At 46.9% G+C, this 24,515-nt stretch overlaps 1 protein-coding gene across 11 annotated transcripts in view; it reads right to left on the reverse strand.

The window, feature by feature from the left end:
* The window catches only part of st3gal4 (ST3 beta-galactoside alpha-2,3-sialyltransferase 4), a 308,604-nt gene that overhangs the window by 102,345 nt on the left and 181,744 nt on the right, over positions 1-24,515 (reverse strand). The window contains exon 1 of one of the 11 annotated variants that reach the window (XM_070894295.1): positions 279-433. The exons of the other annotated variants lie outside the window; for them this stretch is intronic. The gene's annotated coding sequence lies outside the window, so the exon portion shown is untranslated. Of the gene's footprint in view, positions 1-278; positions 434-24,515 lie in introns of those variants that run through there. 11 annotated transcript variants of the gene reach the window in all.

Consider the following 24,515-nt stretch of genomic DNA (forward strand, 5'->3'; position numbering starts at 1 on the left):
CTGAATTCCCCCAGAGCTATAACTTAGTTAGTGTGATATCTTCACAGAGCACAGCACACACAGCTTCCAAACATGCAGGCTGCTCTCTCGGAACTCTCCGGAAAGCCTGTTCTGTTTAATGATTGTTGCAGTACACAATACGTCCACATTCCCAATGTGGAGCTACAAGCATTACAAGCTTACAGACATTACACTTCTCCCTCCTTAATGAAAAAGCCATCATAACAAACATCATAAATAACTTTAATTTTTATACATATTTACAAATTTAACTTTACCACTTGTTTTCTGTTTCGAAGGGGATACCTTCGTTCTCGAACAGAACCTTCCAAACATGGTGCTGATTTCACACTCATTTGAGGCTCATCCTGAGGAACATTTTCCTCCATGGAATTTCCTTGATTTTCATTTGAACTCACTCTAACTTCAGGCTCTTTGTCTGTTACCTGGTTTGGCCATCCATTTGCAATATACTCATACACCTTTGACATCACTGGGTTACATTTAGTTGCTCTACCAATCTCTTCAGCTGTGACTGGCAGTTCATCAATGTATGAAAAATAAAACACTTCTTCCCTATCGGGTGTAACTTGTGATGAGGAAAGCAATCTAGACATTGCATTAGCATTACTGTGATCAGCTGATCGTCTGTATTTAATATCATATGTATATGCTGACAAAATCAAAGCCCATCTCTGCATTCGGGCTGCAGCTAAGGGGGGAACTGGGGACTTTGGATGGAGGATTGCTGTTAAGGGCTTATGGTCCATAATGATGGTAAACTTACGACCATACAAGTATTTGTGAAACTTCTTGACCCCAAAAATTAATGCCAAAGCTTCCCTTTCAATTTGCGCATAATTTTTCTCACTGGCACTGAGAGTGCGTGAAGCAAAAGCAATTAGTCTCTCCTCCCCACTACTTAATACATGAGAGATTACTGCCTCAACTCCATACGGAGAGGCATCACATGCTAGTTTAATCTCCTTAGATATGTCATAGTGAACTAACATGGTGCTCTCTACCCATTTGCTTTTACACTCCTTGAATGCTGTTTAGCATTCTTTTGACCAATTCCAATGGACCTGCTTTTTCAAAAGTTCATTCAGTGGATGTAATACTGTAGCCAAATTTGGTAGGAACTTCCCATAATAGTTCAAAAGACCCAAGAATGAACGAAGTTCAGTGACATTCCTGCGAGTGGGTGCATTTCTAATTGCATCCAATTTTTCCACGGTTTGATGTAACCCATCTTTGTCTACTCTGTACCCTAAGTACTCCACTGAGTTTTGAAATAACTCACACTTACGAGCAGACACTCCTACTCTGCGTTTCTCTAGCCATTTGAGGACTTCATTCAATATGTTATTATGAATTTGCCTATTTGGTGCTGAAATCAGTATGTCATCCAAATAACATACTGCCCCTTCAATACCTTGCAAAATCTGGTTCATCACTCCTTGGAATATGGCAGGGGCGGAAGACACTCCAAACGGTAGCCTATTAAACTGATATTGGCCTAGATGAGTATTTATCGTCAAACATGACTTGGACTCCTCATCTAGTTCAAGCTGTAAGTAGGCATTCGTAAGATCCAGTTTTGAGAAGATCTGACCACCTGTCAGTGTTGTGAACAAATCTTCTATGTTCGGCAATGTACTGGGGACATTACCCTCTAGAACCTGGTTTACGGTTACCTTATAATCACCACACAATCTTACCTTACCATCAGACTTAGGTACAACAACAATGGGAGTAGCCCAATTACATCGATCTATCTTACAAATAATGTTCTCAGTCTCTAGTCTTTTGAGTTCTCGCTCAACTTTCTCCTCGAGTGCATATGGTACGGAACATGGTTTGTAGTAAACCGATCTAGCGTCCTTCTGTACCCTGACACTCGCCTTGAAGCCTTGGATCGGACTGCCCGTTTCGCAGAACACCTTCGGATACTGCTTGATAACCTCTTCCGTTGATGAAAATCTCGCTTTCACAGAGAAAATCTTACTCCAATCCAGCTTCAGTGAGCTCAACCAATTTCTTCCTAGTAAGGCAGACTTGTCTCCTTTCACTACTATTAGAGGCAAGTTCTGAAATTGCTCTTTATATTTCATCGGTACGGTGATACTGCCTACTATAGGAATTTTCTCTCCCGAGTAACCTCGCAGCTCTATCTTGGATTTCTCCAGTTGAAAATCACGCAATTTGCCGCGGTACAGTGACTCCGGTACTACACTCACGGAGGCACCCGTGTCAATTTCCATTGGGATCTTGAATCCCGCAACATCTATTTGGATTTTGATACTTTTCGAATCGCTGTCCGTTAACCTCGTGCTCCTGATGACGTGTAACTCTAACATCTCCTCGTCCTGTTGTTGTTCTTCCATGCTATGAAGTCTCTTTGGCTTTCGACTCATAGCTCTGAATGCTGGACTCATAGCTTTAAAAACTGGTTTACCGTTCAGTTGGCATGCCTTCGCAAGATGCCCAGTATTTCTGCAGAAGAAACACTCTGCCTTCACGTATGGACAACTTTGAGCAATGTGTTGTCCCAGGCACCTACAGCACGACTTTGACACTCTGGTAGAATTTCCAGTTTCTGAGACTTTCGGCCATGGCCGTCTTTTACTTTGAACCTGCAGGTGATTTACCTCGGCTGACTGACGACCGTAATCATTATTTAATTCTCGGGAATATTGTTCAGCCATGCTCATCGATCTCACTATCTGACAAGCAATCTCAAAAGTTAAGTCATCTGTCGTCAATAACTTCCTTCTGATCGCATCATTTTTCACCCCACAAACAAAACAATCCCGTAATGATCGGTTTTGAAAGTTTCCAAAATTACAGTGCATCGATAGCTTTTTTAATGCTATGATGTAATCAGCGATACTTTCATCCGCCTTTTGATTCCGAATCCCGAAATGATAGCTTTCAGCAATTTCTAACGGTTTGGGGTTATAGTGCTGCTCCAGCTTCGTTAAAATCTCTTTAAGCGTTGTGTCCTTTGGCTCGTCAGGCACAAGTAGATTTACAAGGGTTTCTTATAATGCCGGACCTGCCACTGATAAGATGATCGCTTTCTTACGTTCCAACACAGCCTGGTTCTGGACTGCATTGTCTGGAACTTCGATTTTGTTATTTGCAGTGAAATACATTTCTAGCCGATTCACATACGCTTTAAAATGTTCCTGGTCGTGTCTATATTCACCCAAATATCCGATTACACCTGCCATTTTTAATCTCAAGCTGTTCACACCATGTGCTGTATTTTTACCTCGGATTTTTGCAGCTTTTTTTTCAAAAACAGAAACTTCCAAAGTCTTCTGTCGGCTGGCTGAATCCTTCACCAACAAAATTTAAGCTTTAAACATCCAAAAAATCTCATCCTCGGTCACCAACTGTGATATCTTCACAGAGCACAGCACACACAGCTTCCTAACATGCAGGCTGCTCTCTCGGAACTCTCCGGAAAGCCTGTTCTGTTTAATGATTAACTATACAGTTGCAGTACACAATACGTCCACATCCCCAGTGTGGAGCTACAAGCATTACATGCTTACAGACATTACAGTTAGTTAGGGGAATTGGGAGGGGGGGAAGCTGGGATAACTTGTGTAAATGTATCTGCATTCTCCTCTTTACCCCATTTAGAGTTTAAGCTGTATTCTTTTCCCCACAGGCTGTAATTTGACATTTTATTCAATGTGTTGTACCCTTCAGTGTGTATTGGTCTGTGTGTGTTATTAAAGGTGTGCCTTTTACTTATTTTTAGACACAATAAAGCCATACCTGCTTCCTACCTTGAAACCGATTGTCTGTCCAAGTCTGTCACAGTCCCGTCATAATTCCAGTGTCTAGAACCAAGGGTGTGGGAGCGATTTGGAACCGCTCATATAAGGTCAGAAGGGAAAGCTGACCCCCTGCAAACCACCCCTTACACCACCCCTCACACCCCCTCATACTAATGACACATAAGGAGGCCACTTGGCTTTGGTACCCCACTCCAGCACAATCTCCCTCTAAAGATCTAACCCATCCATTCCTTACATTCATTCCATCACTCTCATTCAAACTTTTCTTTCCCTCCTTGCGGGAGAAGAGAGCTCACAATAAGAGGGAGAGGGAGAGCACCGGTGGTGGCCCTCCATCATTGGCCAACCTTGCAGCAGCAGAGGAGACTGCTTTAGAAATATCTGGAGTCGCCGATGAACTGGAGGTGGGAACCGGAGAGAGGGGGACATCTCAGCAACCTGGTGATATGTGCATAATGGTATATGTACCTATTCTTCATGTGACATATCTAACTTATCTCTTCATTCACCCACAGGCACATTAAGAGCCCTGCCCTCCCCCACTGCTCAAGAGAAAGAGCAAAACGACTCCACAGAGGAGCCTCCAGCCTCTGAGGGCAAACCTTCACCAGACATAAGCGCACCCTTGGTGGGTGCCACGCGAGATAGAGTAGTGCTGTCACCTGGTGTCTCACAACTCACCAGTGAGCAAGAGCAGATGGTGGAGACAGGGTCGGCAGTGGAGAGTCCTCGCCAGAGGGTGCAGGATGCTCCTAGCTCTGCTCAGCTGCATGCAGACACTGAGCCTTGGGGGCCATCCAGAAAGAGGGTGATCCTGGAGATGCAGGAAGAAGTGCAGGGGGCTCTGACAGGTTTTGCGAGTGCGATATCTGCAAATGTGCAGAGAATGGAGGCCGAGAGGTTTAGCGAGAGAATTCCAGAGCGTAGGGCCTGGTCGGCTGAAGGAAGTGCAGGCGGGGGGGGGGGGGGGGGGGGGGGGGGGGGGCGGATGCACAAGAGGCCTGAATTTAAGTGATGTGGAGTTTCTGGAAGGTTGTAGGGCTGGAGGAGGTTGCTGAGATAGGGCGCCCGAATCAACACAGCATGAAGTGAATCAAGATATATATTTATGTGTTAAATGTCTTTCTGACCCAGTGGATGGGACAATTTTGTGTCTGCTGACAGGAAGACAAGTTTAAAGTCCCTTTTGTTTGGCACTGCCCAGAGTAATTGTCCATAACCATCTGATTGGCTACAGAAATGGAATGCAGGACTTGATAATCACAGAATTTCCATTTTGCAATCCAGTCTCTTCCGTCGCTTTAGTAGTCAACAGGCAAGTTTGTTCTTGCAAACTACTGCCCCATCTCCAACCTCCCGGTACTCCATGTTCGAATCCCTTCAATCAGGTTTCTGCTCCTGCCACAGAATCCCTACGGCTCTTATCAAAGTCACAAATGATATATTTTGTGACTGTAACTGTGATAAACTATCCCTCCTCATTCTTCTGAATGGCACTGAATCTGCAGAGGGATCGGGAATCAGAGGACACAGATTTAAGGTGATTGGCAAAACAACCAGAGGCGACATTAAAAAAACGTTTTTATGCAGCGAGTGGTGAGGATCTGGAATGCACTGCCTGAGAGGGCGGTGGAGGCAGACTCGATCACGGCTTTAAAAAGGGAGTTGGATGTATCTGAAAGAAAACAATTTACAGGGCTAGGAGGAAAGGTCAGGGACTAGCTGAGGTGCTTTTGCACAGACTCGACAGGCCAAATGGCCGCCTTCTATGCTGTAACCATTCTATGATTCTGGATCTGTCTTCAGCCTTAGGCACGGTTGTCCACACCATCATGCTCAAACCCATCTCCTCTGTCGTCCAGCTGGGTGAGACTGCACTCGCCTGGTTCCATTCTTATCTATCCTGTCGTAGCCAGAAAATCACTTACAACGGCTTCTCTTCCCGCTCCCACATCGTTACCTCTGTGTCCCCCAAGGATCTGTCCTTGGCCTTCTCCTATTTCTCATCTACGTGCTAGCCCTCGGTGACATCATCCAAAAACACGGCGTCAGTTTCCACATGCACACTGACAACAGCCAGCTTTACCTCTATGAGGGGATTGACTTATGAGCATAAGTTGAGTAGGTTGGGCCTATACACAGTGGAGTTCAGAAGAATGAGAGGTGATTTTATTGAAACTTATATGATAATGAGGAGGCTCGACAAGGTGGATGCAGAGAAGATATTTCCACTCATAGGGGAAATTAGAACTACGGGACATAGTCTTAGAATAATTTAAAACTGAGATGGGGAGAAATTTCTTCTCTGAGGGTTGTAAATCTATGGAATTCTCTGTCCTAGAGAGCTGTGGAGGCTGAGTCAATGAATATATTTAAGGTGGAGATTCACCAATTTTTGAGCGATAAGGGAGTAAAGGGTTATGGGGAGTGGGCAGGAAAGTGGAGCTGAGTCCTTGAACGGATCAGCCATGATCTTATTGAATGGCGGAGCAGGCTCGAGGGGGAAAATATCCTACTCCTGCTCCTATTTCTTATGTTCTTATAACCACTACTCTCGATCACTCCACGGTCTCTAAATTGTCAGACTGCTTGTCCAATATCCAGTTCTGGATGAGCAGAAATTTCCTCCAGCTAAATATTGGGAAGACTAAATGTCTTCAGTCCCCGCCACAAACCATGTTCCCTAGCCACCGACTCCATCCCGCTCCCTAGCAACTGTCTTAGGCTGAACCAGACGGTTTGCAACCTTGGTGCTGTATTTGACCCCGATATGAGCTTCCGACCACAAATCCGCGTCATCGCTAAGAACACTGACTTCCATCGTCGTGACATTGCCCAACTCCGTCCCTGCCTCAGCTGCTGTTAAAACCTTCATCCGTGCCTATGTTACCTCTAAACTTGACTATTCCAACGCACTTAAATGGAACCACATAGACTGGACCTTTTCAAAAAAATAAGATTGGATTATCCCCTTAAATTTATGATAAATTTCCCTTCCCGAGTGCTTGAGCAGCAACTCATATCAATTTAGATAGTCAATTTTAATTTCACAATAAGCTGTGTCCAGCCTTTGTGATTTATCAAAACAAAGGATGTCTGCATTGCATTTGGATGGAAGTTCTTCATCTTCCCTGTCGAGTATCATGGAAAATAACACATGACTCCAAATCATTCATTCCAAGCAATTTTTTTTAAAAGCAAAGTCTTGAGTCCAATTTTGTCACCATGCTGCAACATTTGAGACCCATCATTTTGCAGATAAGAAGTTCAAACTCTTGAACATTACTGGAGCTTTTTCCTTTGTTCCAGCAAAAGCTAAAGTTTGGTAACACCTTGAAGTTACTTCCATGTTAAACAACCGCTCTTGGTAATCTTGCACCATCAGCAATCCTGCTTAGAAGAAAAAACAAACTCCATTGTGGCTTTCGTGCCAGCCCAATGGGTTAATTTATCAATCCTGATCCCCTTTCTGATACTGAGGGAAACATCCACTCGAATTCGAAACTTAAAATTTTAAAATGCTCAAAATATTTACATTCAACTCTGCAAAAAGGTGTTGCTTTCTGAAGTCTGGTGCAGAGAGTTAGCTTCCTTTTTTTGCATTTTAAATGTTTGACACACACAATGGTACCAACAATCTGTAAAGCAACACCACGCAGAACAATAGCATTCATTGCAATCCTTCTGTACCCCACGCATAATAGCATTCCCTCCCTTTTCTCCACTGGTCACAGATTCTGGAATTGGCCTGAAAATTTTTATTTTAAAATATCAAATATATATGATTGCCTCACGTGCGGAACTAGAGGTTTTTCCACACAATTTAAACCAACCAAAAATTCACCATGGCCACAATAAAAATCTGGTTTTCACAGGTTAATTTACCTCAATAACCCCAAATTAATTCAAACTAATTTCAAACTAACCAGTGCCAGTTGAAAAAAAACCTATCCAGACACACACACTTAAAGACTTTTAACTTTACCATTCACACTGAAACATCACACACAATACATTTTAGAACTTTTCAAACATCCATGTTAGCAAATTCTATGTTTTATTTTCTTAGATTCATAGAAATGCTTTTCTATTTTTTTCCTGCTCTTAAACAAACGGTTTACTCCCGTAAACACAATGCTTCCATGTCATGCTATGTGCTTCCTTTTGGATCCCATAGGGTCCTTCTGCTCACTTTGTTTCATCTGTCAGCTTTCAGATTTTTTAAAACTGCTTTTGCAGCTATTGAGAATCTGCTTCAAGTTCACATCCCCCAACTCCAGGTTACCCCTCCAAAAATCCGCCCAGCGCCTATTAACATCCAGCAGACTATTGGTGGAGTTAATGGGGCCCATATCCCGGCTCAATGCTGCCGATTTGTCCTCATCACAGTTATTGATCAGTCCCGGTGCTTCGGGAGCTGGCCGACCCTCACTATACTGGGTCCCATCATTGGGCTCCTTTGGAATTCCCTCGCTAAACCTCTCGGGCTCTCTTCCTCCTTTATGCAATGCACCTTAAAACTTACCTCTTTGGCCAAGCTTTTAGTCACCTGTCCTAATGTCACCTTCTTTGGCTCTCTGTCAATCTTCTCCGGTCACCTCACACACTTCTTGCACGCGCACACAGAGCATCAGCGGTCTCAGAACGCACATGGATACGATCGCCCCACGCTGACCGGACAGCACCCAGCAGCAGAACTGGAAAAAGCTCCTTCCACCACACACAGGTATTTTGCCGTAGTCTACCCTTACAATCCACAAAGAAAAAAGTGAGTGACCATTGCCCTCTGTGAGGAGCTAAGTCAAAATCAGATTCTGATGAACCCTAGAACAGGAGTAGGCCATCCAGTCCCTCAAGCCTGCTCCGCATTCTATGAGATCATGGCTGGTCTGTACCTCAACTCCATTAACCCACCTTGCACCCAGATCCCTCGACACCCTTTCCTAACAAAACATCTATCTATCTCAATCTTGAAAACTCCAATTGACCCCCAGTACCCACAGCCTTTCGAGGGAGACAGTTCCAGATTTCCACTGCCCTATCTGTGAAAAAGTGCCCCCTGAATTCACTCCAAAACGGCCTAGCTCTAACTGATTCGTTTGCTCAGGATTACCCCACCAAAGGAAACTGTTTTTCTGTATCTACCCTATCGAATCTTGTTAATGCTTTAACCACCTCAATTAGATCATGCTTCAATGTTCAAAACTCACAGGAACATAAGCCACGTTTATGCAACCTGTCCTCATCATCATCATAGGCAGTCCCTCATATCGAGGATGACTTGCTTCCATACCAAAAAATGGATGAGTTCACAGGTGTTTCATTGAAGGACCTAATATTCCAGATCCTGAACTATATCGTGAAGGTGGAAGATGCCTGTGCATGGATTTTTTTTAACGCGTGGCGGCCGTTGCACACCAGCCACCACACGGGCTTGACAGAGCTAGGTCTAGGTCCAGTGGCAAGGATTAACCAAGATTAACTGGAGACCAGCTCTGCTGCTCAGTCCGAGCGTGCACACATAGCACAGTGTGGGCTGGCCCGTGCTGTCCCTGGGCCCTCACCTCTTCTGGGCCCCAGGTTCACGCCTCTCCAGGGCCCGGTCACTTCCCTCTAAGGACTCCTGCCGCTCCTTTGTTCCTCCTGCTGTGCCTGCCCGCACTGCAATCAGCGACCTGGCTTCGTAGCCGTCGCCCTCCTGCAGCAGCACGCGCTGCTCCCTGCAGTGGTATGCCGTGCACGGTGCTCCCTGTAATGGCCCTGGGCTGCTGATGGTCTTGCAGGCCGGAACCACGCCGATTTCCAAGCTGGGCCACTGCACACTGCTCCCTCCAATGGCCCCGGCCTCATAATTTAACCCTCTAAGTCCCAGTATAATTCTGGTGAATCTGCACTGCACCCCCTCGAAGGCCAGTCTATCCTTCCCGGGGTGTGATGCCTAAAACTGAACGCAGTTACTGTAGATGGGATCTGATCAAGACTCTGTACAACTGAATCATAACTTCTGCCCCTTTTTAAGTCACACATTTGCGATAAAGGCCAACATCTCATTCGCCTTTTTCATTACGTTTTCCACCCATCTACTGGCTTTAACTGATTTATGTACGTGCACTCCCAAATCTCTCTGCTCCTCTACACTTCCTACCTTCTCGCCATTAGGAAAATGTATCTTTCTTGGGTGCGAAGTGGATGACCTCACACTTGCCCACATTAAAGTCCGTCTGCCACTGTTTTGCCGGCTCACGTAATCATCCGCCCCGCCAAACCACAAAGAAAGACCGGAGGGAGTGCCCAGTGGCCCCAGTGAGGACAAAGTCAAAGTCAGATTCCAACCTAAAGACACTCTACAGTATTTGAAAAACATTAGGCTATTAGTAAAAATCGCAACGAAAATTGGTGGCATTGTTCCAAACACCGTCTTTCACCTTCTGATGCCAATATGGCTATTTTATATCCAGAGAGAGGTGTTTTAACCAACATTAATAAGTGTAAATATTGCTCCTGTAAATGGGCCGAGGGTGCTGCCTCTATGGGAACTAACTCGCACGGTCTTATTGCTACTTGTACAGTATTGTAACACAAGAAATGATCTATATTGAATATTCATGTCTTCCACACGAGTATTTCTTTAATCTCTCTGATCAGGGACTGAGCAAACTTTTGATGAGATGAGGCTTGATATGAAGTGTTAAGTTGTTTTATTTCACAGCTGTAATATATTTGCTTCATGGGTTCTTTGCTTAAGAATTCATAGCAACACATGGCTATTAAGAACTAGTTGGTTTATTAGCAAAGGTTTAACAATCACACTATACATTACCAGTTCATCCACCAGGCTCACAACCACCTGCCTCATCGTGGATCCCCAGAACCCAAATGGCTGGGGTTTTATTGAGTCTTGTGAACATCACATGACTGGCTAAGCCAGTCCTGACTCAACAGCTCTACAACTATTTTGTAAAACCTGTAAATCAAATGCAAATCAAATGCCCCCTTATTAACAGGGGGCACTAAAACCAACAAATAAACAAATTAAACTTTAGACACTAACAGACCAAATTAAAATTTGGTTGCCAGGGGTGATGATGCACTCCAGTCCCTCCGGCGCCCACCTCTCACGGAAGGCCGCAAGCGTACCAGTGGACACCACGTGCTCCATCTCCAGGGACACCCTGGCTCGGATGTAACTGCGGAAGAGAGGCAGGCAGTCGGGCTGAACAACCCCCTTCAACAGCTCTACAACTATTTTGTTGTAATCTGTAAAACAATTAAAACAAGTGCCCCCTTGGTTTTTTTTGAGGGCACCAGAAACACAAATTATACAAGTGCGCCCCTGGCTAAAAGGGGGGGGGGGGGAGGGGCACTAAAACCGAAAACTTAAACAAATTAAACTTTCGACATTCAATCAAATTAAAATTTGGTTGCCGGGGGTGATGATGCACTCCAGTCTCTCCGGCGCCCACATCTCGTGGAATGCCGCGAGCGTACCGGTGGACACCGCGTGCTCCATTTCCAGGGACACCCTGACTAAGATGTAACCGCGGAAGAGAGGCAGGCAGTCGGGCTGAACGACCCCCTCCAACAACTCTACAAACCTGTGAGCATACTCACAGGTGCATACATTATAACAGCAAATGACCGTACAGAATAATAATTTAGATCCGATTCACTTATTCCAACACAATCTGTCTTTGCGTAATAATATAAAACACAATACACTTCCCCACTTGATTTAAAGAGAATAACTCCTCTGAATTCTAGCCGTCAACCCAGAGCACATCCTCCTCTCCTGTAATGTTTAACATTTAGTGCATTTTTTGTCATCTTTAGAAAATAAAAGCACTTTTTTAATTACATGTATAAAGTGAATACAAATGTTTATCTCTCAGCCTAACTCCAGTCTCAACACTACCTACATGCCCCTTGACAAAGACCAAAACCCACCAGCCGAATTCACAATGTGTCCTGCTGAGTTTGAATGAATAGAATTATTGCAACAGTACTGAGTGTGGACAATTACTGGAAGATTAAACTCATCCCTCATTGTCCCCGGCGCGTTGGTTCAGCTTCAATTCTTATCTACATCATCCAACCACTGCTGTCCAATGCATTTAACCCACTGAGAATTAAGCTTAGCTCAAGAGTAAAAATCTCCATGGTGGCATGGTCAGAAGTCGCAAAATGTGCACTTTGCAATACAAGTGAGGGATTTATCGGGGATGGATAAATTCCTCCAGGTGTTCCGGCAGACTCCCTCTGTAACTCCACCGGGATTCACCATTCCTGGGAGTTTTGGCAGGAACTGTTATGGGACAGAACCTGCGTCATACCTGGAATGGACCACGGGATTTGTCGCTGCTTCGCAAAGGTTTCTACAGTCGCGTCGATCTGGTTGCAAAGTAAGCCATCCCCGAAGAGAGCAACAACCTTCAGCCTTTTATATCGGGTTGAAAGCCCAATTTCCAACTCAAGGAAATTGGCACAGAACAGTCAACCAGGCCACTGTGTCTAGGCTGGAGCAACAGAGGAACATAGGCCATTCAGCCCCTTGAGCCTGTTCCGCCATTCAATGAGATCATGGCTGATCAGTGACCCAATTCCATATGCCTGCCTTTACCCCATATCCCTTAATACTTTTGATTAATAAAAATGTAGCAATCTCAGATTTAAAATTTTAAATTGATCCAGCATCAACTGCCGTTTGTGAAAGAGTTCCAAACATCTACCACCCTTTGCGTGTAGAAGTGCTCCCTAACTTCACTCCTGAAAGGCCTGGCTTCAATTTTTAGGCTATGTCCCCTCAGCCTAGACTCCCCAACAAACAGTAATAGTTTCTCTCTACCTACCCTATCAGTTCCCCTTAATATATTGAAAACTACAATCAAATCATTCCCCAACATTCTCAATTCCAGGAAGACAACCCTAGATTGTGTAATCTCTCCTCCTAAGTTGACTTTTGGAGTCCAGGAGCATTCTATTAAATCTACGTTGCTCCCTCCATGGCCAATATATCTATCCTAAGGTGTGGTGCCCAAAACTGAACACATTACTCCAGATGTGTCTAACTATGGCTGTGTGTAGCTGTAGCATAACATCTACCGCTTGTATTCTAGTCCTCTTGATATAAAGACCAGTATTCCATTACCTTTTTGATTATTTTCTGTACCTGTCCATAACATTTTAACAATCTATGTACATGGATTCCGAAGTCTCTTTGGCCCTCCACTGTTTCTAGTTTTGCACCATGTTGAATGTACATTGTTCTATCTCTTTTAGATCCAAAGTGTATGACCTCACACCTTCCTAAATTGAAATCCATTTGCCACAGTTTTGCCTATTCACTTAATCTGTCGGTATCCCTTTGTAATATTATACTTCCATCTACAATGCCGCCGATCTTTGTGTCATCGGCAAACTTGGATATGTGGCTCTCTATCCCATCATCTAAGTCGTTAATAAATACGGTGGATAGTTGAGGCCCCAACACAGATCCCTGTTGAACACCATTATTCACATCCTGCCAACTGGAGTCCCTGCCCATTACACCCACCCTCTGCCTCCTGCCACTCAGCCAATTTCCTAACCAGATCAATGTGCCCTCAATTCCGTGGACTTCAACTTTAGCAACTGTGTTTCTTGATCAGTATTGTGCATATCAGTCCCCACCTGAGCACTGGCAGCATCTTGAGTGGTTGACAGTTTTGGTCGACAGCACCGGAGACACACCCCCCTCCCGAGATGTCTGCACTCCTCTAATTCTGCCCCCTTGAGCATCCCTGATTATAATTGCTCAATCAACGCCTTCTGTTGCCTAGGCCCCAAAAGCTCTGGAACTCCCTGCCTAAACCTCTCCACATCTCTACCCTCCTTCAAGATGCTTCTTAAAAGCTACCTCTTTGACCAAGCTTTTGGTCACCTGCGTTAATTTCTACTTATGCGGCTCGGTGTCAAATTTTTTATCTTGTAATACTCCTGTGAAGCGCCTTGGGACGTTTCACTATGTTAAAGGCGCTATATAAATACAAGTCGTTACTGTTGTTGATGAGCCTCAAAACATTTTCAGCTGTCTCTGTCGATAAAGCTTCTCGCCCCATGTAGCCGAATGTTTACAATTCTTCTGCAGGGAAGCGGAACTATTTTTTGAAAAAGAGTTTGCAAGACTTTGTCTTGGCTTGCCCGAAAACTGTCCTTTAGCTCATAACTTTTATTTATATAGCACCATTAACATAGTAAAACTTCACAAGGTGCTTCACAGCAGTGTTGACAAGACAAAACAGATAAATTTGACACCGAGCCACAAAAGAAGAGATTAAGGCAGACGGTTAAAGAGGAATGGCGTGTAATGTATGCTCACAGGTTTGTAGAGCTGTTGAGTTGGGAGTGGTTTAGCCAGTCACGTGACGTTCACAAGACTCAATAAAACCCCAGCCAGTTGAGTGTGGGGGATCCACGACAAGGCAGGTGGTTGTGAACCTGGTGGATGAACTGGTAATGTGTAGTGTGATTGTGAAACCTTTTGCTAATAAACCAACGTGTGGTGACCGTTGCATACCAGCCACCACATGGGCTTGACAGAGCTAGGTCTTTATCCAGTGGCAAGGGTTAACCAAGACGACTGGAGACCTGCTCTGCTGCACGGACCTAGCTCTTCTGGGGCCCGTATCCTCATTCACCGCACTTCCGCCACGATCTCTCGCCGCTCCTTCGCCACACCTTTATTGAGTTCTTCATTGAAACATCTGTGAACTCATTGAACATCCCTTTTTAGTGTGGAAGCAAGTCATCCTCGATCCGAGGGACAGCCTAAGAAAAATAGGCTCAAGTTCCTGGAGTGGGACTTGAACGTACAGTCCTCTGACTCAGATGCAAGTATGCTACCCACTGAGCCATAGCTGACACTGGGACTGAAGCCATCCTATTAAAGTCTCAGCAGAAACTTCTCTCTTTAATTCCCCACCGCAGGGAGGGATGGCCAGCGAGCAGGACTAAAGGCTAAGGTAGGAGAGGTGATGTGAAGATGCCCTTAAAGTTCATTCAGACTGTCATCATAGGCAGTCCCTCGAAATCGAGGAAGATTTGCTTCCACTCTCAAAGTGAGTTCTCAGGTGACTGAACAGTCCAATACGGGAATTACAGTCTCTGTCACAGGTGGGACAGATAGTCATTGAAGGAAAGGGAGAGTGGGACTGGTTTGCCGCACGCTCTTTCCGCTGCCTGCGCTTGATTCCTGCACGCTCTCAGCAACGAGACTCGAAGTGCTCAGCGCCCTCCCGGATGCTCTTCCTCCATTTTGGGCGGTCTTTGGCCAGGGATTCCCAGGTGTCGGTGGGGATGTTGCACTTTATCAGGGAGGCTTTGAGGGTGTCCTTTCAACATTTCCTCTGCCCACCCGGAGCTCGCTTGACATGAAGGAGTTCAGAGTAGAGCGCTTGCTTTGGGAGTCTTGTGTCGGACATGATGAAAATGTGGCCTGCCCAGCGGAGCTGGTCGAGAGTGGTCAGAGCTTCGATGCTGGGGACGTTGGCCTGGTCGAGGACACTGATGGCCGCAAGTACACAACCTCAGTCTCCTGAGTGGCTCTGAACCGAGGTCTGTCTATTACCACCTTTGGAACATCGTCCCGCTCTGCTCCGGCACTGTCATAGAAACTCTTGTCACCTCAACGTCTGCGATATTATAAGTAGCCAAGAGACTACAGGGCTGTAGTAATACCCACCCTCCTGTATGGCTCAGAGTCATGGACCATGCATAGTAGACACCTCAAGTCGCTGGAGAAATACCAACGATGTCTCCACAAGATCCTACAAATCTCTGGGAGGACAGACACACCAACATTAGCGTCCTCGACCAGGCCAACAACCCCAGCATTGAAGCACTGACCACACTTGATCAGCTCCGCAGGGCAGGCCACATTGTTCGCATGCCAGACACAAGACGCCCAAAGTCAGCGCTCTACTCGGAACTCCTTCAGGGCAAACGAGCCCCAGGAGGGCAGAGGAAATGTTACAAGGACACCCTCAAAGCCTCCCTGATAAAATGCAACATCCCCACTGACAGCTGGGAGTCCCGGTCAAAGACCGCCCGAAGTGGTGGAATTGCATCCGGGAGGGCGCTGAGCATCTCAAGTCTCATCGTCGAGAGCATGCAGAAATCAAATGCAGGCAGCGGAAGGAGCATACAGCAAACCAGTCCCACCCACCCTTTCCTCCAACCACTATCTGTCCCACCTGTGACAGGGACTGTGGTTCTTGTATTGGACTGTTCAGCCACCTAAGGACTCATTTTTAGAGTGGAAGCAAGTCTTCCTCGATTCCGAGGGACTGCCTATGATGAGCCGAGAGTCAAAGTATAATATAATGGTCCAGTGTTACATGGATACGTAGCAAACTACAAATCCCCATGGGCAAGAATGTGGCCTGTCCATAATCACTCGCTGTCTGCGAGGGGAGATATTTATTAGGTTGCCTGAGGCCATGAGCTTGAAAGGTTTCGGAGCCGAGGGGTTGTTGATGCTATGTGTGTCTGATGCCAGCATTAGGCAGCAGGATTGAACAGCACAAAAGCCGGGAATTGCCTGAGGCACACCGATGTAAAAGTAGCTGGACAGAGCCACTCGCTCGACAACTCCCACCCCAGGCTGCATAGCCCAACACTTCCCCCTCGACCCCAGTGACCGCCAAAACTCCCTCGCTTCAATGGTGTAACGCAGCACGATATACACAGGCTCAACGTAGAAATCAATCCGTGCACAAAGACCAACAAGAGAACACTCTGGTAAACTGCCAGCCATGGCTCAGTGGGCAGCACTCTCGCCTCGGAGGGAGAAAGTTATGGGTTCAAGTCCCACTCCATGTGTCATGCATCTTACATTATTATATATAACTGTATCCCAACATGCGATACATGACTGTAATAAGATATGACCTGTAACCATCAGCATACCTTACCACCAGGGGTGCACTTGCAAGAGACAGGTATATAAGCACAGGTCTCAAGCAAGTGCAGCATTCGAGAGCTGTGAAATAAAAGGTGCAGGTCCAGAGTGACCTTGACTTCACTACATGCCTCGTGTGAATCTGTACTGAGGGGACAGGACTTTACAGTGGCGACGGGTTACGGGATTACAGAATCCACAGAATGGCGAACAACGGATCAGATGAAAAGTACAATGCGGGAGACAATTGGGAGGACTTTATAGAAAGGCTCCAGCAAATCTTTGTAACCAAAGACTGGTTAGGCGACGATAAGGCAGAAAAGAGAATAGCCCATCTCTTGACCAGCTGTGGCTCGAAAACATACGTTTTAATGAAGGATCTGTTGGCACCCGAGAAACCAGCAAGCAAGTCATTTGAAGAATTGAGCACACTGGTAAGAGACCACCTGAAGCCAGCGAGAAGCCTACACATGGCCAGACACAGGTTCTACAACTACAGACGCTGTGTGGGCCAGAGCATACCCGACTTCGTGGCGGAACTTCGGAGGTTGGCTAGTTAATGTGAGTTCTCCGATGAACTGAGGAGAAAAATGCTGAGAGACTTTTTCATTGAAGGAATAGGCCACGCAGGCATATTCTGAAAGCTCATAGAGACCAAGAACCTGACCTTAGTGGCAGCAGCACTGGTTGCATATACATTGTTGGTAGGGGAAGAAGAAACGAGGTTGATTTACAAGGCAGGTACGACAACTAACGAAATAATGGAACAAGGAGTTCACAGCATTAGAAAAGCTGCTACCCCCACACACAGACAAAACCGGCAGAACAGGCTTTCGACAGCAAGCAGTGGCAACGGAAGCCATCAAGGGCCACAGGAACGGCCGTTCACACCTCATCAACCCACAATGCGAGCAATCAACTACAAACTGAGAGAACTCAAGGGAGATCAGCCAGACGCAGCTCATTCTTTGCAAGCAGTCTGTGCTGGAGGTGTGGGGGTTGGAACCCGTCAAGGGAATGTCGATTTCAGCAGGCTGTTTGCAGGAACTGTGAATATACAGGGCATTTGGCCCGCATGTGCAAAAAAACGGCAACTCGGCTGGTATACGAATCGGATGGGTCGGAAAGCGGACCAGAAGATGGTGGGGACAGTACCCGGGACACCGATGTACAGCGGGTCAACACGATCAATGGCCGCTGCTCCTACAACAGGACGCCTCCTATAATGATGAGGGTCCTAATCAACGGGATATCTGTCAACATGGAGCTGGATACAGGAGCGAGTCAATCTCTCATGGGTGCTCAACAATTTGAACAACTGTGGCCGCATAAAAGAGACAGACTAAAACTCACAAGGGTCGACACCAAACTAAGGACCTATACCAAAGAAATTGTACCAGTCCTCGGCAGCGCCATGCTCTCTGTCACACACAAAGGGACAGTGAACCGACTTCCCCTGTGGATTGTCCCCGGAGACCCCCTTGCACTGCTGGGGAGAAGCTGGATGGCAAAACTAAACTGGAAATGGGATGATGTCCATGCCATGTCATTAGAGGAACGGACCTCCTGCTCAACGATTTGAACATCTCTTTCAGCCAGGTGTGGCCACTTTCAAAGGGGCCAAAGTCAAAATCTACATCACACAGGATGCTAGACCGGTCCATCACAAGGCCAGAGCTGTACCCTATGTGATGAGGGAAAAGATTGAACACGAACTAGACAGGCTTCTGCGGGAAGGCATTATATCACCTGTGGAATTTAGCGACTGGGCAAGTCCCATCGTCCCAGTCATGAAGCCTGATGGATCCGTATGAATTTGTGGGGACTACAAATCTACCATAAACAGAGTCTCCCTACAGGACCAGTACCCGCTGCCCAGAGCGGAGGACTTATTTGCCACATTGGCTGGAGGTAAACTTTTCTCAAAATTAGACCTCACATCTGCGTATATGACGCAAGAATTGACCGAGAAATCCAAGCTACTCACCACCATCAACACACATCGAGGCCTTTTCATGTACAATCGATGCCCATTCGGCATCAGGTCAGCAGCTGCCATATTCCAGCGCAACATGGAGAGTCTGCTCAAGTCCATCCCGGGGACGGTTGTATTTCAAGACGACATACTTATCACGGGCAGGGACACCGACTCTCCGTAATTTGGAGGAAGTACTAAAGCGGTTGGATCGGGTAGGCCTACGAGTCAAGAAATCCAAGTGCCTGTTTCTCGCACCCGAGGTTGAATTTTTGGGCAGAAGGATTGCCGCTGATGGAATCCGCCCAACAGAGTCCAAAACAGAAGCAATTTGCCTGGCACCCAGGCCCCAGAATGTCTCAGAACTGCGCGCCTTTCTCGGGCTACTCAATTACTTTGGGAACTTTATGCAGAACTTAAGCACACTGCTGGAGCCTCTCCACGTGCTACTCAGGAAGGGGTGCGATTGGTTTTGGGGGGACGCCCAGGAACGCGCCTTCAATAAGGCACGCAACCTTCTGTGTTCCAACAGTGTTTTGACTTTCTTTGACCCAGGTAAAAAGTTAGTTCTCACATGCGATGCGTCAGCGTATGGGGTTAGATGCGTTTTTCAACATGTCAATAGTGCGGGCAAATTACAACCCATAGCTTATGCCTCCAGGTCACTTTCGCGGGCGGAGCGCAGGTACGGAATGGTAGAGAAGGAGGCGCTCGCGTGCGTGTACGATGTCAAAAAGATGCACCAATACATTTTCGGGGCCAAGTTCGCATTAGAAACCGACCACAAGCCCCTCACCTCCCTCCTATCCGAGAGCAAGGCAATAAACGCCAACGCCTCGGTGCGAATTCAACAGTGGGCACTCATGCTGGCGTCCTACGACTATACCATAAGGCACAGACCAGACACAGACAACTGTGCCGACGCGCTCAGCAGGCTACCCGTGGCAACCACGGAAGGGTCTGACAAACAGGACTGTGAGATAGTCATGGTAATCAATGCCTTTGAGTCCACAGGTTCGCCCATGACAGCTCGCCAAATCAGAGCCTGGACGGCCAGTGACCCCACGTTATCCTTAGTAAAAAGATGTGTCCTAACCGGTGACTGGGCAGAGGCTTGCGATGCCTGCCCCGAGGAATTAAAACCCTTTCACAGGCGCATGCATGAGCTATCACTACAAACAGACTGCCTGATGTGGGGCAGCCGAGTAGTCATGCCTCTGCGAGGCAGAGAGGCATTTGTCCGGGAGCTCCACCGCGAGCACCCGGGGATCGTTCTCATGAAGGCCATAGCCAGATCCCACGTCTGGTGGCCTGGTATTGAAGCGGACTTGGAGCTCTGCGTCCGAAGATGCACTATTTGTGCCCAACTCAGCAATGCCCCCAGGGAGGCTCCACTGAGCCCCTGGCCCACCAAACCGTGGTTGCGGGTGCACGTAGACTATGCGGGCCCATTCATGGGCAAAATGTTCCTCGTAGTTGTAGATGCATTTTCAAAGTGGATCGAATGCACCATTTTAAACTCGAGCACAACCTCCATCACTGTGGAGAGTCTCGCAACCATGTTTGCAATGCACGGAATCCCTGACATATTGGTCAGTGACAATGGTCCGTGCTTCACCAGCGCAGAATTCCAAGACTTTATAATTGACCACGGCATAAATCATGTCAAGACGGCACCATTCAAGCTGGCCTCCAGCGGCCAGGCGGAGAGAGCAGTGCAAATCATTGAACAAGGCATGCTTAAAATCCAAGGTCCCACGCTGCAGGGTCGCCTGTCGCGACTTCTGCTGGCATACAGATCTCGTCCACACTCATTGACTGGGATCCCCCCCGCGCAACTGTTGATGAAAAGGACTTTAAAAACAAGGCTATCATTAATCCTCTCTGACATGCACGAAATCGTTGAGGCAAAGCGCCGTAAGCTGACTGAGTACCATGACAGAAATTCGAGAGGGAGATGGAATGAGATAGGGGACAAAGTGTTTGTACTAAACTATGGCAGGGGTCCCAAATGGCTTGCAGGGACAGTAACGGGCAAGGAAGGAAACAGGCTACTGGTAATACAAATGGACATGTCGACCAAGTCAAATGCAGATTTACCAACAGCACTGCGGAACCAGAGGCAGACTACAATGTGGAACTCGCACCACACCTGGTGGACAGACAGAGGGAACAACCTGAGGAAAGGGTAATCCCAACAGACAGCCCAGGCAAGTCAACAACAATCACACCAATCGAAACAGACAGCCCAGGGGAGATACCAGCAACCACACCCAAAGAAAAACAGACACCAAGGCAAACGACTGAACCACAACTCAGACGCTCCACGCGAGAGTGTAGACCACCTGAGAGACTGAACTTATAAAGACAATAAGACCTTGGGGAAGGGTGATGTCATGTATCTTACATTATTATATATAACTGTATCCCAACATGCGATACATGACTGTAATAAGATATGACCTATAACCACCAGCATACCTTACCACCGGGGGTGCACTTGCAAGAGACAGGTATATAAGCACAGGTCTCAGGCAAGTGCAGCATTCCAGAGCTATGAAATAAAAGGTGCAGGTCCAGAGTGACCTTGACTTCACTACATGCCTCGTGTGAATCTGTACTGAGGGGACAGGACTTTACACCATGGACCTGCGCACAAAAATCTTGGCTGACGCTCCAGTGCAGTGCTGAGGGAGTGCTGCACTGTCAGCGGTGCCATCTTTCGGATGAGACCGAGGCCTCATCTGCCCTCTCAAGTCGATGTAAAAGATTCCACACCACTATTTCGAAGAGCAGGGGCGTTATCCCTGGTCTCCTGGCCAATATTTATCCCTCAATCAACATAACAAAAACAGATTATCTGGTCATCATCACATTGCTGTTTGTGGGAGCTTGCTGTGCGCAAATTGGCTGCCGCGTTTCCCACATTACAACAGTGACTACACTTCATTGGCTGTAAAGCGCTTGGAGACATCTGATGGTCGTGAAAGGTGCTATATAAATGCAAGTTTTTCTTCTTTCTTAAAAGAAAATTCTATTTCAGAATGCTTGCTGAGAAGTACTGGTCCTGCGAGTGGTGTCACTTTATACTTATTGGGATCATGATATAAACAAATGATCCCGGAGAATGTACTCGATCTGTTAAAACTGGTTTATGTAGATTTTAGGGGCGCTGTGAGCAGGGTTTTCGCCACCGAGTTCATACTTAATATATTGTCGTAAATCGCAATCTCTCCCGCACATGCTGAGCATCCCTGCAGTTGTTGAATTGCGATACTTGTCGTAGAAAACGTTTCTACAACAGTTTCCCTTTCGTCCCACCACCCCCCAACCAACCCCCCGCACCCCCCCCCCATCCTCCCCATAAGAACATAAGAAATAGGAACAGGAGCAGGCCATAAGACCCCTCGAGCCTGCCCCGCCATTTAATATGATCATGGCTGATCTGATCATGGACTCAGGTCCATTTCCCCGCCCACTCCCCATATCCCCTTATTCCCTTATCGGTTCAGAAGCAGTCTATCTCTGTCTTAAATTTATTCAATGTCCCAGCTTCCACAGCTCTCCGAGGCAGCGAATTCCACAAAGTCCTCATAAAACTAGCAACACTGCACTTGATCCCAAAGGGAAAACCGCATTGTGCAAAGGCAGAAGATCTGAACATATAGTGCCGTTTCAGGGGGGGGCCAGGCAAGAAACCCCCCGAAAATCCACCACAACAATCCATCAGGAATAGGGAGAGAGTTTTACCCACAGCGTTTCTGCAGGGAGATCTCCAGGAAGGCTGTTGTTATCTGCAAAAAAACAGAAAATGCTGGAAATCTCAGCAGGTCAGGCAGCATCTGTGGAGAGGAAGCAGAGTTAACATTTCGGGTCGCTGACCCTTGGTCAGAACTGGAGAGTGTTCGAAAAGAACAGATTCGTAAGAAGCACTGAAAGGGGGAGGGGAGGAAAGAACAAAAGAGAAGGTCTGTGATAGGGTGAAAGGCAGGAGAGATTAGAGAGACAAAAGGGATGATGGCCCAAATTCAAATGGGAATGCCAGGAGTTAGAAAAATATTAGTCAAGATCAGGTATGAATGGTGGGATAATGACCAACTGCCATTAGAGAGAAGGATAAAAAAGAAACAGGCTCTGACAGGGGAGGGGAGGGGGATGCGGGGCAGGGGGGAAGGGAAAGGGAGCCAAAGATGGGCAGCAGTTACGCTCTCAAATTTTTGAACTCGATGTTGAATCCAGAAAGCTGTAAAGTTCCTAAACGAAAGATGAGGTTCTATTCCTCGAGCTTACGTTGAGCTTCATTGGAACAGTGCAGGAGGCCGAGGACAGAGAGGTCAGAGTGGAAATGGAGCGGAGAATTAAAGTGACAGGGTCACACTTGCAGACTGAACGGAGGTGCTCCACAAAGCGGTCACCCAATCTACGCTTGGTCTCTCCAATGTAGAGGAGACCACATCGTGAGCAGCGAATACAGTATACTAAATTGAAAGAAGTACAAGTAAATCGCTGTTTCATCTGGACGGAGTATTTGGGGCCCTGGATAGTGGGAAGGGAGGGGGTATAAGGGCAGGTGTTGCATCTCCTGCGCTTGCATGGGAAGGTGCCGTGGGAAGGGGAGGGGGTGCTGGGGGTGACTGCGGAATGGACCAGGATGTCGCGGAGGGAGTGGTCCCTTCGGAATGATGAGGGGGAAGGAGAGGGGGAAGTTGTGATTGGTGGTGGGATCACACTAGAGGTGTCAGAAAATGCGGAGGACGATCGTTCAACGTGGAGGCTGGTGGGGTGAAAGGTGAGGACAAGGGGAACTCTGTCGTGGTTCTGAGAGGGAGGGGAAGGGGTGAGAGTAGAGGTGCGGGAAGTAGAACGGACACGGGCGAGGGCCATGTTAATCACCGTGGTAGGGAATCCCCTGATGAGGAAAAAGGAAGACATGTCAGAGGCACTAGTGTGAAAGGTGGCATCGTCAGAGCAGATGCTACAGACACAGAGAAACTGGGAGAATGGGATGGAATCCTTACAGGATGCGGGGTGGGAGGAAGTATAGTCCAGGTAGCTGTGGGAGTCAGTGAGCTTATAGTGGATACTGGTTGAAATTCTATGCCCAGAAATGGAGACAGAGAAGTCGAGGAAGGGAAGGGAAGAGTCGGAGACGGACCATGTGAGGGAGAGGGAAGGGTGGAAATTGGATGCAAAGTGAATTAAATTTTCAAGTTCAGGGCGAGAGCAGGAAACGGCACCGATACAGTCTTCAATGTACCGGACAAAGAGGTGAGGGAGGGGACCCGAGTAGGACTGGAACAAAGAATGTTCCACGTATCCCATGAAAAGGCAGGCATAGGCTAGGACCCATGTGGGTTCCCATAGCAACACCTTTAATTTGAAGAGGGTGGAGTTAAAGGAGAAGTTGTTCAATGTGAGAACAAATTCAGCCAGGCGGAGGTGAATGCATCAGCAGTATTTTGCTTTTGTGTTGTTATCTGGTTCCTCATCAGGGCACACCCTCCCAACTAATTAGTCATGTTTTTGAAGGCCAGGAAGTGGGTCCTGCTGGATAGTGTGTATGTGCTGATCTACAAAAACTCGGATAAGCTGGCAACCTGTACAAGTAAAAAAAAGAAAGACTTGGATTTATATAGCGCCTTTCACGACCACCAGACGTCTCAAAGCACTTTACAGCCAATGAAGTACTTTTGGAGTGTCGTCACTGTTGTAATGTAGGAAACACGGCAGCCATTTTGCGCACAGCAAGCTCCCACAAACAACAATGTGATAATAACCAGATAATCTGTTT

Source organism: Pristiophorus japonicus, chromosome 11 (assembly GCF_044704955.1).
Source record: "Pristiophorus japonicus isolate sPriJap1 chromosome 11, sPriJap1.hap1, whole genome shotgun sequence".
NCBI classification, from domain to species: domain Eukaryota; kingdom Metazoa; phylum Chordata; class Chondrichthyes; family Pristiophoridae; genus Pristiophorus; species Pristiophorus japonicus.